Genomic DNA, 18,429 nt, shown 5'->3' on the forward strand with positions numbered 1-18,429 from the left:
CATGACACATCAATACTATCATCACTGCCACATTACTTGACCGATGCATATGTTGGCACAACGATTCAATAGAGTTGCTAGCTTACCCGCCACATGTCATGTTTCCCTTCTTTCATGGTCTGCTGTGCTCAAGGTATGGTACCACGTAGCAAATGCATAATACACTTGTCTCTTACATATGCAGCTATCAATGCAAATCTAATATTTGGTTGATCACTTCCTATGTCAATATATCGCTGCATCATTGTAAACATAAACTTATGCCTCATACATAAATCATTCTAAATGTACACCTTTATGGTAATTAAAAATTATACCATGCCAGGCAACTATGCTAAATCAAATCATTATATTTTGTACACACGTACTGTGCTACCTTATATGTGTACAATTGCATTGTACCCAACCTCCTCCTAGGCATATGATCATTCTATGCCTTATCAATCATCATTTCACTTTTATACGACCATCTCCCATTTTATATGATAAATGTAATCATACTCCTATTACTTTAAATGCAACATTTCTCATGCTTTTACCTGCCCGAGTGCATGCAAATAATCAATTTTACTTACCGGTCGGTTCATTAATATGAAAAAATCGCTAATCATTTACCATATGTTAAAGAGATTCAATCGCCGAGCACCGCCTCAATTATCGAGCCTCTTACTACGGTGCTTCGCCAAAGCAATGGAGCGTCGTGCTTGGACAACTCCAACATGATTTGGGTACCTACACCAATTTCTCCTCCAACTCGCTCCAAATCGGCATAAGATAAGTCACTATATCTTATCTCTTGCGCTTATACAACTAGAGCTATTGCCATGCCTATGCCATGCTTCATGTCTCCATGACCCTTACGCATGCCTACGACATGTTCTTGGCCACTTTACTACTTGTACATGCTTGCTCTATGTGTTTGTCATTTTTTCATGCAAATACATACTTTACACATCCACGGTCTACGACTAAAACCGCCAAGCGGTCAGGCAACGCCTCATAATAGCCATTGATCCGGCAGCAAGGGACTAGTTAACACAGCCTACGGCAGCCATTGATCCGGCAGTTAACCCCGACGCTTGGGTACCAAAGATTGGGATCGCTTCCCAACACCCTCTGCTCCGTGCAGCTCCCCCTCAACAAACATGGCTGGGGAGTCGGGGACTCTCTAGCGGGCCTAGCAGGGGCCCAACCCTTGAGCTTCCCGCTCATGCCTTCCCGGCACCCCATTGAGCTTCCGCTCACGAGCTTCCCGCTCATGCCTTCTCGGCACCCCATTGAGCTTCCGCTCACGAGCTTCCCGCTCATGCCTTCCCGGCAACCCTTGAGCTTCCGCTCATGCCTTCCCGGCACCCCATTGAGCTTCCGCTCACGAGCTTCCCGCTCATGCCTTCCCGGCACCCCATTGAGCTTCCGCTCACGAGCTTCCCGCTCATGCCTTCCCGGCAACCCTTGAGCTTCCGCTCATGCCTTCCCGGCAACCCTTGAGCTTCCGCTCATGCCTTCCCGGCACCCCATTGAGCTTCCGCTCACGAGCTTCCGCTCATGCCTTCCCGGCACCCCATTGAGCTTCCCGCTCATGCCTTCCCGGCATCCCATTGAGCTTCCGCTCATCCCACCACACGTTAATGGAACATGGAATTTTTCTACCATTTGTCGCCCGCGACAAATCAAATTCTTTTCGCGTTCCATTAATACAAACGACAACCAAACAAACGCTTACCTTCGCAGCGCTCATACAACTTCCATTTATCATATGCAATCCATATGCTCACACGGCCATACGCGTTCTCAAGTTTGTACGTCATAATCGATCGTACTCGACGCCATTCGCGTGTATACATCAACATGTATCACGCACCTCATACGTTTATATATGCCAACGCATATCAATGCAACTCACATTTGTTGCCCAATGCAACAAGCATTCTACATATGCCTGTCTTATTGTCTTTTATTGTGCAGGATTAAACGAGTCCCTTCTTACTTACGGAGTTCGGGGACTTGTAGGGGCTCCGTACCGCCCGGTTACTTATGCTTGATGACTTCATGATTTGAACTCCCCAACCAAGAAGATACTCTTACTCGGGGACTTCGGGGACTTGTACATACCTCCAATAATATGGAGTATTTACTACGTCACCAAGCATAAGTAACACCCACTTTGGGACATCCACAAGACATGGCAAGGCCCAACCGAGACATGCATCGTGTAGCCCTATGTTCAGGCTACGCGGCGGTATCCGGAAGTCGCAAATCCGCCACCGGGAAGCCACCTTCCCGCCCTTGCCAATATGCCACCACAACATAGCTTTCTACATGTTAAATAGACTAGAAGTATGTGGAAACTTGTCCCACATCGAAGAATAAGTAAAGGAAGGGCATTCCTTCATCTATAAAAGGAATGACTCCTCCCACTTAAACACCATTCATTCCATTACATACTTTGTAATCATGTTAGGCCGCAAGGCTCAACACACACTAGTACAACATTCAAGTGGACGTAGTCTCCCGCTCATGCGGAGGCGAACCACTATACTTCGCTTGTGTCATTCTCTCTCTCTCTCTCTCTCTCTCTCACTTAAGCTAACTAGAGATCCCCACGGATCACTAACGTTAACACATACCATGTTATAGAACCTGAAGTTCTCATTACTTGCTTATGGATGATATTACCCAAAGCACTAATATTATTTGTTCCTTTCTTGTAAGAAATTTTAAATCTCTTGTTGCTTTGGAGGTCTCCAGAAGAAACTATCTAAAGTGAACTCAAGATGTGAAAATTCATCTGATTGCAAAGAAGATGAGATCAACAATCAATGCTAACAATGTCGTCATTGAGGCTTTTAATATGAGTGCCATAATTTTCAAAGGAATCATATGGAGAAAACACTCCAAGTTGAGTATCCGATGAAGAGGATACACAGAATCTTTGGGTAGCTCTAGAAGAGCACTTTCACCATCAGATGACCATTTTCTTGCTTGAAGCAAGACATGATTGGCAGAACGAAAGTAGCCCATATGGCCGTCTGCCACTTGGCCAAAGCCCAAGAGGCCATGTAATCAGGCTCCACGTGGCCAAGGCCCACGTGGTAGGAACCATGATGCCATAACTCAGCAAGCCCGAGTTGAAAGGAACACTGGTCCGGCCCGCTGCCACCAGAATCAGCATGATCTTTGTTATCAATGTGGAGGAATTGACTGCTGGTCCCGCACCTGTTATGCGATAGCCTAAGCAATAGATGAGTATTACGCCGGTCGCGGAACTCGAAATACCAACTTTATTAAAGGGTAATTTTCTATCGATTCCACACTAGAGATCACGGATTTTCAGGCAGTTACTGAACATACCGAGGATTAGAACTCGAAGACATAGGTATAATTGGCCCCTTGTGCCATATCTATTTCATCTTAATGAATGAAACATCTTCAGATTTTGGTGATTTATGTTTTCAATTATTTTGGATTATAGAAATGTGGTTATGTTCGAATATATTTAATTCAATAAACTTATTCATACATGTGATCCATTGAATTAAATAAATGAATAGGCATATTTTGTGGGGAAGTTTGTTGTCTGGTTAAAAGTGCTATTACGCACACCATACTCCCAGATCGGAGATATTTTTCAAACTTATTGTCTATTCATACCTCTGTGACAACCGTATCAGGCCAATCCAACCTGATAGAGGGTTATGGAAAAACCCACTATATGTTGTCCAATGGTACTGAACCTACCATTAATGAGACATTATATTCTCCATGTTCCAGAAGAGCGTTATTGAGTATTAAGGATATTCGAACCAACGGTTATCACGCTGAAACCACTGAGAAAAATGAGTGTAATATCTTTGCATAACCTCCAAGTGTGTGGCCAGAAGCGTACATTGGAGAAATTGGAATCTGTTAGCTAGAAACTAACTAATTCAAGCAACTACTTGCTATGGCATGACCGTTTGGGACACCCAGGTCAAAGTCTGATGCACCGTATCCTCAATTCATCGCAGGTGCATGCATCCCCTTCTGAATAAGGGTCTTGTATATAATGACACGCTATGCCATACTAGACCATCATATGCAAAGACTAGTACATACACCACCATTTTTCTGCACAGAATAAGGGAAATTTGTGGACATATATATCGAACCACCATGTGGACCAGTTAAATATTAATGGTTTTGGTTGATGTATCGACAAAGTGATCACATGTTACACTATTGTCCACAAGAAAACGCTGCTTTTGCTAAACTCTCACCCAGATCATGAAATTGAGGGTTCACCACTCGGATTATCCCATAAAGTCTATAAGACTTGATAATACCGGAGAGTTTACATCGAAGTCTTTCGATGATTATTGCATATCCCTTGGGATTGATGCTGAACATATAGTTCCCTATGTTCACACCCAAGATGGTCTCGCAAATAGAATCTTGGTAATGCGCACCAAGCTTCTAGTTTTTGCGTGGGGCTATGCAATCTTGCATGCAGCTATGTTGGTCCCGTTGAGGCCCACTGCTACCCAACCTTACTCCGCGATACAGTTGGTGACTGGGTACGAACCTAATGTTTCGCACTTACGCGCATTTGGGTATGCAGTCCGCGTGCCAATTGTGCCGTCACAACGTACAAAATTGGGTCCTCAACAAAGGATGGGCGTGTATGTCGATTATGAATCCCATCCATTATGTGCTCTTTAGAGCCCTTGACAGGCGATCTCTTTACCGCTAGATTTGCGGATTGTCACTTTGATGAGACAGTCTTCCCGCCGTTAGGGGGAGATAAGAACGTCACCGTTCCTGATGAACGGCGTGAATTAACATGGAATGTCCCCACAATGTCTCATCTTGATCCCCAAACCGCATGAAAATACTGACGTGCGGACAATTTTAGATCTATAGAGACACTTTCTCTTATCTAGCTAAAGTGACGAGATCACATATACCTGCTGCAAATGTGCCTGCAAGGATAGATGTCCATGTAGGACGCGTCGCCCCAGATGGACGAGGTACGACCATGGCGGCTAACCAGTCACTTGTCCCTGCCCAGAAGCGAGGTAGACCACTAGGTTCGAAGGATTTTTATCCCCGGAAGAGGGTAAAACTGGCACCAACGAATCCACTAGACATTGCAATCTCAACTGATCCATCTCACGAGATAATTCAGGATTATGGGTCCGTCCTAGAAGAGACGACGTTGGGGGACGCTCCAACGTCTAAACCCACTCCTGAGAATAGAGAAATCTCGGTAAATTATGCATGCTTAAGTGAGATCTGGAATCGGAATGAGATTATCATCGATGATATATTTGTATTCGCAGTAGCTACCGAAATTATAAAGAGCGATGACATCGAACCTCGCTCCGTTGATGAATGTCAACGTAGAGACGACTGGCCAAAATGGAAAGAAGCAATCCAGGTCGAATTAGATTCCTTGACAAAGAGAAAGGTGTTTGGGCCTGTCGTTCCCACACCTCCCCATGTTAAACCTGTAGGATTTAAATGGGTATTTGTAAGGAAGCGTAATGAGAAAAACGAGATTGTGATACACAAGGCTCGTCTAGTGGCACAAGAATTTTCTCAACGCCCTGTGATTGATTACGAGGAGGCGTATTCTCTCGTAATGGACGTCATAACGTTCCGCTACCTTATCAGTTTGGTAGTTTCTGAAAAACTGAATATGCAGCTTATGAATATGGTCACAGCTTATCTCTGTGGGGATCACGATACAGATATATACATAAAAGTTCCTGAAGGACTTAATATACCCGATGCAAATAGTTCTAGACCACGGAACACGTTCTCCATTCGTTTGAGGCGTTCACTTTATGGATTAAAACAATCCGGAAGGATGTGGTATAACCGTCTAAGTGAATATTTGATCGGGATGGGATATGTAAACAATGAAATATGCCCATGCATGTTTATTAAGAAAACAAGTTCTGGATTTGCAATTGTGGCGGTCTATGTCAATGACATAAATTTGACTGATACTCCTGAAGAAATCAAGGAAACCGCAAAACACCTGAAGTCGGAATTTGAGATGAAAGGCCTTGGGAAACAAATTATTGTCTCAACCTGAAGTCTGAGGACAGTGCAGATGAAATTTTGGTCCATCAACCAAATTACATCCAGAAGATGTTAAGATTCTTTAATGAGGATAAAAGCAAGCACACCCATGGTCATCTGAAGTCTAGAGAGAACCGTATCGTCTTGCAGATGATAATGAAGAGATATTAGTGCCAGAAGTCCCATATCTAAGTGCAATAGGCGCATTATTGTACTTGGCTCAATGCCCTAGATAGGACATCTCATTCGATGTGAACTTGTTAGCTAGATATAGCTTTGCGCCAACACGCCGCCACTGGAATGGCATAAAAGACATTTTTCGCTACCGTAGAGGTACAACGGATATGGGCTTATTCTATCCCTACGCATCAAGGAATGGATCAAACCCCCTTGATCCTCAGAATGATGCTCGCCTTGTTGGATATGCTGATATAGACTATCTATCAGACCCGCACAAGGCATGTTCCCAAACTGGTTATGTCTTTACCATTGGGAATACTGCAATTTCTTGGAGGTCTACAAAATAGACACTTGTTGCTACCTCTTCGAATCATGCTGAGATACTAGCTCTTCACGAAGCAGTATGTGAATGTACATGGCTAAAAGCCGTTACAAAGCATGTTCGAAGCACATGTGGAATGTATTCCACTACTGATGAACCAACCACTATCCATGAAGATAATGTTGCATGTATTGAGCAAATGAAGACGGGTTTCATCAAAGGAGACAACACCAAACATATTGCACCGAAGTTCTTCTTCAATCAGCAACAACAGGAGTATCAGAAGATTGAAGTCAAGCAGATTCGATCTGAAGATAATCGTGCAGACCTCTTTACCAAGTCACTACCAAAGTCTACATTCCAGAAGCATGTTCAAGGTATTGGTCTACGTAAACTATCTGAATTACCTAACATGTAATTTTCAGGGGGAGTCGAAATCAGGGGGAGTATCCCGAAGCATACACATTTGACCATCGTGTACTCTTTTTGTCCTTCGTCTAGGGTTATTTTGTCCCACTGGGTTTTGTTACCTGGCAAGGTTTTAACGAGACACATCTTTAGCATGGTCACCCCACTTATACTACATCCTGAAGATGTTTTGATTTGACATATATGCATTTGCTCATGTTTTCCCTTCGACCACGGGTTTCTCCCACTGGGTTTACCGAGCAAGGTTTTGATGTAGCAACTCTAATGCATACCTCTCGTAGACATACTATCTACTTATGATGCTGATAAGAAGACTTCACCTATCTCTGTTGTGCACTACTACAAAAATCGAAACACACAACACTCATCACACAACAGAACTAAAATTTGCTGTTGTGTGTTAACACGAACTCTATCATACAACGGTACAAATATGTTTCTGTTGTGTGAATGTAAGCAAATTGAAAAAAAAAATTTAGGAAGATATTGCACAACTGAGTTAAGAAGTTTCCGTTGTGTGAATGCGAGGCCTAAATGGAGGGAAATGAGCACATAATTCCCTCCCCGAAGGAGCTCAATTTGAACTATCCACACAATAGTTTTATTGATATCTGTTGTATAAGAAATGTTGTATGAATTTTTAGAAATCCTCTAGGTACATCTAGTGCAAGATGCACAAATTTGAACAACAGATTGTCATAGTTCTGTTGTCTGAGCGTGGAAGCAAGTTGCACAGCGCGGGAAAGTTTCACTCAAATGAAACCTATGTAGGCATAGGCGGCAAATTTTCCCTCTCATCCTGTTTTGTGACTTTTGTCATCATACACTCACACAACGGTCTTTTACTTATCTGTTGTTGGAGAAACTTGAAACAAATTATTAAACTCTAGCTTTATTGAAGTCTCCCACCAAAACAACTTAACCTTGTCTTTATTGAAGGCCAAACCCGACAACCACTTAATTCTTCTCCTTCCAAAACAATCGAAAACACTCATACATGCCCGAAAAACACTCTTACCCTAGAAATCAAAGGACCATTCTTCTCTCCCTCCGAACAGAAACCCTAGAAATCAAAACCGTGAGATTTGGGGAACAACACCAAAATCGTGAGATTTGATAACGTCTGCCATCGTTTCTTCAGATCTTGGAACAAAGCTCGAAGAGTATTTGCTTAGGATTTGCTCCAGCAAAATGGTCAAAACGCTAAGCCTAAGCCTCTCTCAGTCCAGTTTCTCACTTCTATTCTTTCTTCCTCGATATATCGACCCATATCCTCTTCATCACTGTTCTTCGCTTCACCAACTCCACCCCCAATTCTCTCTACCTCTACTCCGATCTCCAAATCTCATCATAACTTCAACAGCATCTCCCTCGCAATAGCGATACTTCGAGGCATCTACCTCAGTCTCCCTCTGTTCCACCGCGCCTTTCCACTCCACTGCTCCTCCAGTCCAGTTCAGCCTCCAGCCCACGGGTTCTCTCTCTCCGGCACGGACCCTTTCCATCTCAGCCTCTCTCCTTGACCGTCGAGGCGTCGACGACCTTTTCTATACCCAACGGTGACGGACTAACAGTGGTATCTCATGAACAGCTCCACTAGTTTCTGGGTTTTCAGTTGAATAGCCTTGAAGTTTCGAACTTGGTTGCTCTCTTCCTCAAGCAGCAAAGCAGAAAGCCAGAAACTGTTGGTTACACTCTGGGTTCGATTTTTGGGTTTTCACTTACATTCTGGGTTTCACTCTTCAAGCTTAGTTAGTTGCTGAAATCAAGCTTGGTAAGTTGCTGGGTATTGTATATTTGTATGATTGTATAATCAAATTGTATGATTCAAATCATTAAATTGATTGAGCTTCAAGTTGCTGCATTTCTGAATATCTCCATTAGTTGATCGAGCTGTTGCCTGTTGCCCTGTTGATAAGTTGGTTTATTGGCTGTTTGATTGAGCTATTTTGCCTTTGTTTGTTTATCTGTACTGGTCATGTATCTGTTTTGAAATTTGGTATATGTTTTGCCAGTTTTGGATGGTAACTGAATTGCAAACAGTTTGGTAATTTGGACAGGAATTCAAATTGGATGGGAATTGCAATCAGAGTGTTCGAATGATTGTGGAAACTATTTGTAGAATTGTTTGAACTTCCATTACTGAGAATTATATGTACTTCAAGTTTTCTGATCCTATTTTCAAATGGTTTTAGATAGATTACAAGTTGCATTTCTTTTCATTTGTACATGAACTGTGTTCAGGTTTCATGCACTCTGAACCAGGTTATCAATTTTCTACAATGCTTAATAGAATAAAGCAACCACTATTGGATTGACATTTTGATATCAACAATGTGAAGAGGGTATGGTTTGTCTGTCTTTTCTCATTTTACTCACATGTTCAATTTTCTTCTGAATTCACATGATCTTTTCTCGTGCCATGATTGTTTATCAGATTGTGTTGGAAATGATGGTTATCAGCCTTATCTCATATCTCCTGAAAACGAGTTTTCGTTTTATATACATAAACTTTAGTTCTCATTCTGTTTGCCTGCCAATGAAAACCAACCTGAAGAATTTTTATTTCTTATTTTGCTAGTAATTTTGAAAGGAAAGAAAGAAAAAAAGTCAAAAGAGCGAAATGGAATGTATGGATAAATAATTGACTTGTTTAATATTACCAACTCCAAGTTTCTTGATTCTTCAAATTTTTATCATGTATCTTGCTGTACTGTCGAGTGTGAATGTTGGTTGGGTTTTGGTAATTTTGATATTGAACTGGTTGGTTGTGTGTGCAATGTGCAGTGATCCTGCGCAGTCAAAGACTGCATTTGTTACGTTCAAGGATGCCAAAGCTCTTGAAATCGCACTCTTGTTATCGGTATATACTCAAATTGCTCTCTTCTCTCTTGGAATTGAAGTCAGTGTGCCTAGTAATTCTATTCTATTCATAAAAATGTTTATGTCTTTACTCTTTACTTATTTAACTTTTTAAAAGTTTTTTCTGGGGTTTTGATTTTGTGTTTGGGAGTCATCATGCATCTTCTTCTGTTTGGCTGTAGATATTGAAAAAAAAAAAAAAACTTGTGTTTTGGATTGCAGGGAGCAACAATGGTTGATTAGATTGTGATTATATCTCCTGTTGAAAATTATGTACCAATTAATGAGATGCCGGTAAGTTTCCTTGAAAGTTGTCCTCAATTTGTTGTTTCCTTCCTTTGGCCAAAACTTGCAGTTTATTAGTGCAATATTTGCAGGCATAGCAATTGGTGGAAAGTGTTTGTGCTGCCCCTGCTGAAAGTGTTTCACCAAATGCTGAGGTAGCTAATAACACCACCACACATATAACACTTTCAAGAATTGTAACTTGTTGAAAACAAATCATATACAAGGAATTAAGTACTTTTTTACTGTGTGAGATTTTGCCGGGAAATGGAAACAAGTTTTGTACAATAAATTACCTAGAAATATATCAGTTAGTGATCCCAGAGATGATGTACGTACCTAAATAAACTATGACAAAAAAAATTTCTTTTAAGTGCTCAGTAATTGTCTCGCTATTTCCCTTTAAAATTCCAAAACGGGCTTAGGGTAATGTGTTTTTGTTTACAGGATAAAGATTGCTCTCCTAACAATGGAAGTGTGTATGTAAATAGAGCTCAAGATGTAGTGTCTAGTATGTTTGCAAAAGGTTCAGCAATTGGACAAGATGCCGTGAACAAGGCTAAAGCATTTGATGAAAAGCATCGGTTGAGAGAAAGTGCATCTGAGAAAGTAACTTCCTTTGACAAGAGAGTGGGGCTCACAGAGAAATTGACAGTAGGCCTTTTAGTGGTTAACGAGAAAGTGAAGTCTGTTGATCAAAGACTTCAGGTCTCAGATAAAACAATGGCAGCAATATTTGCAGCAGAGAGAAAATTAAATGATACTGGATCAGCTGTCAAAACAAGCAGGTATGTGATATGAGCCCAAGAAAATATGATCCTCCAATTTTGGTTTGGGTTTTCTGCTCATTAGCATGTAAATTATTGCATAACTTGCATAACAACAATGCTGATAGTGCATAATTGTTTGTAAATCAGGATAAGAATCTATTTGTAGACTATTTTCATGGGCATCCGTTGGAGATATTTTATACTGATGTTTCTAGGCCACTTGGTAGTTTATTTAGTAGGAAGCCATACCACATTCTTTAGACATCAATGTACTCCCAGAAAAAAAAGTTCAAAAATAAAGGTCGCTTTTAGCGTATACATCTTGGACATGCATATAGTAGGATCTTTACCCCAAGCATCGTTACACACTCACAAGGCTGTACCCTTTTAGTTCTTTGATGTTTCTTTTCGTAGATTCTTCAACTTGATTTTCTTTTCTACTAAAGTTACATGTATAGTTGTATAAGACGTTTATAATATTCTATCTACCCTAAAATCATAATGCCTGTACCTGTTTGGTGTTTCTAGGTAGTGGCCTGCTCATATGGGTTATCTACTCTAGAAAGAGTAATGTAGATATAAAAAGATATGATAAAGAGATTTGTGGTTAAACAAAGGCAGAGTTGATGACCTCTCAAGAGTTGTTTTACTCCAGCTTAATTTAGATGAATGTAGGAAACAAATTTCAGCTGACAATTCTCATTTGGTGCTGATAGGTATGTGACTGTGGGAGCAGCTTGGTTCAATGGTGCTTTTAGCAAGGTGGCAAAGGCAGGGCAGGCTGCAGGTACAAAAACCAGAGAAAAGTTCCATATGGCTGTGTCAAACTTGACTGCAAAGGTAGGCTTGCTTCACTCTGTATTATTTATGCAAAACAAAGTTGCATGTGTGTATCCACCCTCTAATAATCAACTGTGCTACAAATTTCAGAGAGTTATTTTTTGTTTGTTAGTTTGGAAGAATGTGCTAGTTGTCATTATTTTCTTTGAAATTGAGAACTCCCCTTGTTTTCTTACTAGAGTTTTATACAAGTTGAATTTGTTAAGTGACTTTGTTAAGTTGAGTTTTACTATTGTGAGTGACTTTGTTATACTTCTCAGTTTTTATTTTTTCTTGTTGGTTTTACTTTGGCTTATTTAGAATCTGTTAAAGCTTTTGAAGTGTTAACTAATTGGTTGAGTTTGGTGTTTGATGGCTTGAGTTTTGGAGTTATTTGACACTGCCACAAAGAAAGTGTCTTCCTAATATGCTCTGTGACATTGCCAAGCTTGTTAAGACTGGCTAGGAAGCTACAGCTTGGATTCGGGCAATCTCTCTTTTTTCATTGGGGTTAATTTACTCGCACAGTATCGAGAACAAGTTCTTAGTTTTTGGTTAGTAATTATTTGGTATATGTATTTCAGGTAGAGCATATTATTAGAGAAGAGAATATGATGGCAGCTCAGGAGATCATCGAGCTATATATTTGCTGAGCTTAATTCTATTCACAGATTGAGGTCTGCTGATTACTTCTTCTAAATATATTGCAAAGAAACTGGGGCCTTGTGTGCAGTGAAGGAAGTTGATCTCCTTCCTGATGATCCTAAATCTGCAAAAAGTATAAAGCAATTGGAGCAGGTCCTTCCAGGTTTTATTGAAGCCAAAGGCAGCTGAAGGATAAGAACCATTGAGAATACGAATGTTTTTTATTCATGTATAGCTAGGAATGCTCTTGTTTGGTACATTATCTAGTTACTTGAATGTATAGAAGTTTGAATAATGGGACTTGAATTATATGGATTATAGTACTGTTTATATGGTAATATATCGAGCATTATTTCTGTGAATATTCTTCTTGTTGTCCAAGGTTCAGTCATACAACACAATGTAGAATAATGTGTTGTATGACTGTAAAAGAGTTCAAAATTAAGCCTTCTCCTACAACAGTTACTAGATGTTAGCCAATTCAATTACAATATTCACACCACAGTTAAGACAATATAGCTGTTGTGTGAACCAACAACCAACAACAGAAAATAACAAAATTCTGTTGTGTGAGATTCATAACACACAACAGAAATAAAATTATCCCTGTTGTCTGAATCAATCAACAGACAACAGATATCATTTCATTGGGTTGTCTGTTACTTATCTCAGACAACAAAGAAAAAATTCTATTTGTTGTGTGTTATGAATCTCAGACAACAGATAAACAATATAATTGTTGTGTGTTATGAATCTCAGACAACAGCTAAATTTCATTTTCTGTTGTCTGAATGGCCATGTCAATGTCAAGGCATCCCCGCGCATGCCATGCCAGGCACATGCCTGCGCAGAATTCGCACAACAGAACTAAATATCAGTTGAGGAAATGAATATTGCACAACGGTGAATTCACCGTTGTGTGATTTTTCAATCACACAACACTCGTTTAGACCACAGTGAGGCTGGTCATCACACAACTCCAAATCTCCGTCGTCTGATTCACTTATTGTAGTAGTGTTATATCTGGCCTTGTGCAAACTTGTACATACATAAGGCTTCCAACCAACCTAGCATAGGGCACATTTTCCATGCATTTTCTTTCCAATACATTTTGAGGACATTGTCCTTTATGCAACTTATCACCTTTAGAAATAGGTGCATTTCCTGATCTGCATTTTTCTAGGCCAAATCTTTGTAAAATCTTGTCAATATAATTCTTTTGTGACAGTCCTAGCATACATTGACTTCTATTTCTGCTAATTTCTATCCCAAGTACATAATGAGCTTCCCCCATGTCTTTCATATCAAAATTCTTCATCAGAAAATCTTTTGTGGCTTTTAGCAAACCAACATTGCTGCTAGCTAATAGGATATCATCTACATATAATACTAAAAATATGAAATGACTCCCACTAACCTTGCAGTACACACATTCATCCAATTTGTTTTCTTCAAATCCAAAGTTAGAGATCACAGCATCAAACTTTAAATACCACTGCCTGGATGCTTGCTTCAGTCCATAAATTGACTTGTTAAGCTTGCAAACCTTCTTTTCATCTTCTATGAACCCTTTTGGTTGAAGCATGTAGATATCCTCCTGTAAGTCTCCATTTAAGAATGCAGTTTTAACATCCATTTGATGCAATTCTAAATTGTAATGTGCAACTAGGGCCATTATGACTCTGAAGGCATCCTTAGTTGAGAGAGGTGAAAAAGTCTCATTGTGTAAGTACTTGGACTACTCCCCTCAACACATGACTTTCCCAAGATCTCAAAGAAAACAGACATGCAAAGAATAAGGAGATTATCTCTCCTAATTGCTCGGTGACCTAAAGCAAGGAAAAGAAGATCGCATGAATCATATCATGAAGAGAGATTCAAAGAGGTTGATTCACTGATCTTGAGATAGAGGTGTATTTAATTCATATCATATTTGCATGATTCTAAATTGATATGCATTAATTGTACTTATGCTCAAAATCTCCTTGTGTATGCATATCCGATTACTTGTTCAAAACAGTTTTAAATGCCTTTCTATATTTATCTTATTTTGTAATTAAGATAAGATTTGATTGAGGGGGAGTCTTGCTTCCCTATAAAAGGTTTTGAAAACTATTTTCAAGTCAGAGATTTTCGATTGCATAAACTGTGGTTATTGAATCATTAGGATTCGTGTTTCAATCGTTTTCTGAAAACTCTCATTTATGTGTTTCATATGTTCATATGCATAATCAATCATGCTTATACATCATTCTCAAGATCAGTGATTCGATCAAGAGCAAGGAAGGATCGAAGATAGATTGTCTAGAAAGGTCAAATGTGTTAGTTAGGAGTTAGAACAATTATAAATCAAGTTGGCATTTGTTGCTAAGTGAAAGTGTTTGTTATGAACAACACTACTTGTATATTGTAAACTCCTTTGATTCATATTGGATTTTTTATTCGTGTTGGCTACGTTAAAAGCCACGCAGTGAAGTTTCTCAGTGGAGAGGTTTACAGTGCGTTAGCAAATCTCGTGTTGTGAATTGTACTTTCTCTAAATAAATTCATAGAAGTAAAGTAATTCATCAACATTTGTTCCATCGAGTATTTTCACATTGTAGTCTATACCTTCCTTTTGATTGTACCCTTTTGCTACGAGTCTGGCTTTGTATCTCTCAACCTTGCCATTTGCATCCCTTTTTGTTTTATAAACCCACTTGCATCCAATAGGTTTTAAATCTGCAGTTCTGTCTACCAATGTCCAAACACCATTCTGTGACATGTTTTGAAGTTCATCCTCCATTGCAAGCTTCCATTTGTGACTGTTGTCTGATTGCATAGCCTCCTTTAGTGATATAGGATCATTTTCTTCCCCCAAATCAAACTCAACTGCAGTCAAATATAAATGATAATCATTGGATATTGCAGGCTTCCTGGATCTTTCTGATCTTCTTAGAACTTGTTCTGCTTCCATGATAGGAACTTCTGCATTTCCATGGTTTTGATCTGCACTAACACCATCAACTTGATCTTCAACATTGGCTTCTTGAGTTTGATTTTCTATTTGTGTTTCTGGAATTATATCTTCATAAATAGCATGAGTACCTGTCTGCATAATTTCTGGAAAAATAAACCAGTCATCCATGTTGCTGTACTCTTTGTCTAAGCTTGCCTCTTCTGTCACACTTTCATTCTGATCAAACACTTCATCAAAAAATGTTGCTCTATGTGTTTCAAAAATTCTATTGTGCCTGGTAGAGCAATAAAATTTGAATCCCTTTGATTTTTCTGGATATCCAATAAAATAGGCACTTATTGACTTGGATTCAAGTTTATCATTTTCTCCATTATACACTCTTGCTTCTGCCTTACAACCCCAGACATGTAGATGATTCAGACTTGGTTTGTAGCCACACCAAATCTCAAATGGAGTTTTGAGGACTGCTTTGCTTGGTGTCCTATTGCAGATGTAGTTTGCTGTTCTCAATGCTTCTCCCCATAAGAACTTTGGTAAACCTGATCTGGTGAACATACTTCGAACTATGTTCATCAATGTTCTGTTTCTTCTTTCAGAAACACCATTTTGTTGTGGTGTATATGGTGTGGTATATTGAGCAACAATGCCACATTGTTCTAAATATGCAGCAAAAGGTCCTTTATGCTGCCCTTTCTCACTATACTTACCATAGTATTCACCACCTCGATCTGACCTTATCACCTTAATGAGTTTCTCAGTCTGTCTTTCTACTTCAGTTTTGAAAATCTTGAAAACGTCTAGCACTTGTGACTTATGAGAAATTAGATAAACAAAACAGTACCTTGAAAAATCATCAATGAAAGTCACAAAATAGGAGTTTCCACAAATGGTGTTGTTAATATCTAAAAGTTCGGCGGTAGCTGAACCTTTGTTAACGCTGATCCGGAGGGCGGATTGATACTTGTGACGTTCTCAAAGCCTCCGCTACCTGTCAAGTAAAATACAAAGGGCGTCAGAGGGAGACCGCGTTGGGCGGTCTTCAACTCTCCGATGCCTAAGTTAGTCAATGTATTTATGTTGACAAAGTAACAGTAGGTAAGTATTGAATGCGTAATTAATGAGGAGAGAGGAGAGAACCTTTTATAGGTGAGGAAGAGGTTGATCTTCTCTTTGTTTTCGATGTGGGACTGATGTGCTTCAGTCCCTAGCTCTGGGAGCTTCTGATGCTACCTTGGCGCGGCGCGTGGCGGCGCGTTGGGGGTGATCTGGGGGTGATCCGCCGCCGAGGTTGTAGCCCGCCTGGCGGTGTGTTTGCATGTCATTCCTTTGGTTGGAATTAGTACCTTTGGCGGTCGAATGAGCGTGGCCCATTATAGCTAATTATGCTTGCAAATGTACATGTATGTACAAGTCCCCCAATTCCCCAGTCAAGGAGGGCAATCTTGGTTGGGGAGTTGTTCGGCGGTTCGAAGCGTTTTCTTCCGCTAGGCTTGCAAGAGCATAATTAGCGTCAGTGCGTTGTCAACCATGGATTTTACTGAGCAAACGCTTTATACCCTTTCGGGTGGGCCTCTGGTAGGCCCCCCAGGGAGTCCCCCACTCCCCGGCTGAGATAGACCTCCGGATGGTCTGTAAATTGTTTGTTGAGGGGGAGCTGCGCGGAGCAGAGGGTGTTGGGTAGCGAGCCCAATCTTTAGCACCCAAGTGACGGGGGTCAACGTGCCTGATCAGGGCCGTCGTAGACTGTTGACACAAGTCCCCGTGTCCCGTAGGGACCGTCTGACGGTAACGCCGCGTGGCGGTCGTTGTCAGAGTGAGGCGTGGCCTCGGGATCCGCCGCTGGCGGAAGTCCCCCCGCTGATTGGAGCATGAAGCAGCGTCCAGTAGACGTGCCTGGCGGTATTTTATTGAACGATACTGCGCTGAACAAAGTACGCGGCCTGCAAGATGATAAGGGGCTCCGCTAGAGGTGTGTAGCGGAAGATGCCCCGCTTGCAAGATGTCAAGGGAGAAGTTCCGCTGGCGGGGTTTCGCTCAGCGGAGACTTCGTCACTTGGAAAATGACAAGGGAGAAGTTCCGCTGGCGGGGTGTCGCTCAGCGGAGACTTCGTCACTTGGAAGATGACAAGGGAGAAGTTCCGCTGGCGGGGTTTCGCTCAGCAGAGACTTCGTCACTTGGAACATGACAAGGGAGAAGTTCCGCTGGCGGGGTTTCGCTCAGCGGAGACTTCGTCACTTGAAAAATGACAAGGGAGAAGTTCCGCTGGCGGGGTTTTGCTCAGCGGAGACTTCGCCACTTGGAAGATGACAAGGGAGAAGTTCCGCTGGCGGGGTTTCGCTCAGCGGAGACCTCGTCACTTGGAAGATGATAAGGGAGAAGTTCCGCTGGCGGGGTTTCGCTCAGCGGAGACTTCGTCACTTGGAAGATGACAAGGGAGAAGTTCCGCTGGCGGGGTTTCGCTCAGCGGAGACTTCGTCACTTGGAAAATGACAAGGGAGAAGTTCCGCTGGCGGGGTTTCGCTCAGCGGAGACTTCGTCACTTGAAAAATGACAAGGGAGAAGTTCCGCTGGCGGGGTTTCGCTCAGCGGAGACTTCGCCACTTGGAAGATGACAAGGGAGAAGTTCCGCTGGCGGGGTTTCGCTCAGCGGAGACCTCGTCACTTGGAAGATGATAAGGGAGAAGTTCCGCTAGCGGGGTTTCGCTCAGCGGAGACTTCGTCACTTGGAAGATGACAAGGGAGAAGTTCCGCTGGCGGGGTTTCGCTCAGCGGAGACTTCGGACTGTTGGGGAATCCATCGCAAGTGGTTACTTCCACCAGACGCTTCGTCTGGTGGTGGTTAACACGTGTCCAACCCGTAGAGGGTTATCGTGCGGAGGTTTGTCTCCTAAGCCTAGCCGTCTTCTCGCCATTAATGATGGTAATCATGGATTCCGTAACCGAGGCGACGCCTCGGTTAATCCGGAGAGTAAGTGGAAGATCGCGACACGTGTACGGCCGGTGCATGATGTCGTTTTTAGCGGACGGCTGAGAACGCGCTGATGTTGACATAAAAGGGGGGGAAACTCAGCGAGATTTGACACTTTGGCAA

At 41.5% G+C, this 18,429-nt stretch overlaps 1 pseudogene; it reads left to right on the forward strand.

Annotated features, from left to right (window-relative positions):
• The window catches only part of LOC133730568 (binding partner of ACD11 1-like), a 33,773-nt pseudogene extending 21,387 nt beyond the window's left edge, over window positions 1-12,386 (forward strand).
• The last annotated feature ends 6,043 nt before the right edge of the window (window positions 12,387-18,429 follow it).

The sequence above is a fragment of the Rosa rugosa genome, chromosome 2, assembly GCF_958449725.1.
Source record: "Rosa rugosa chromosome 2, drRosRugo1.1, whole genome shotgun sequence".
Taxonomy (NCBI): Eukaryota; Viridiplantae; Streptophyta; class Magnoliopsida; order Rosales; family Rosaceae; genus Rosa; species Rosa rugosa.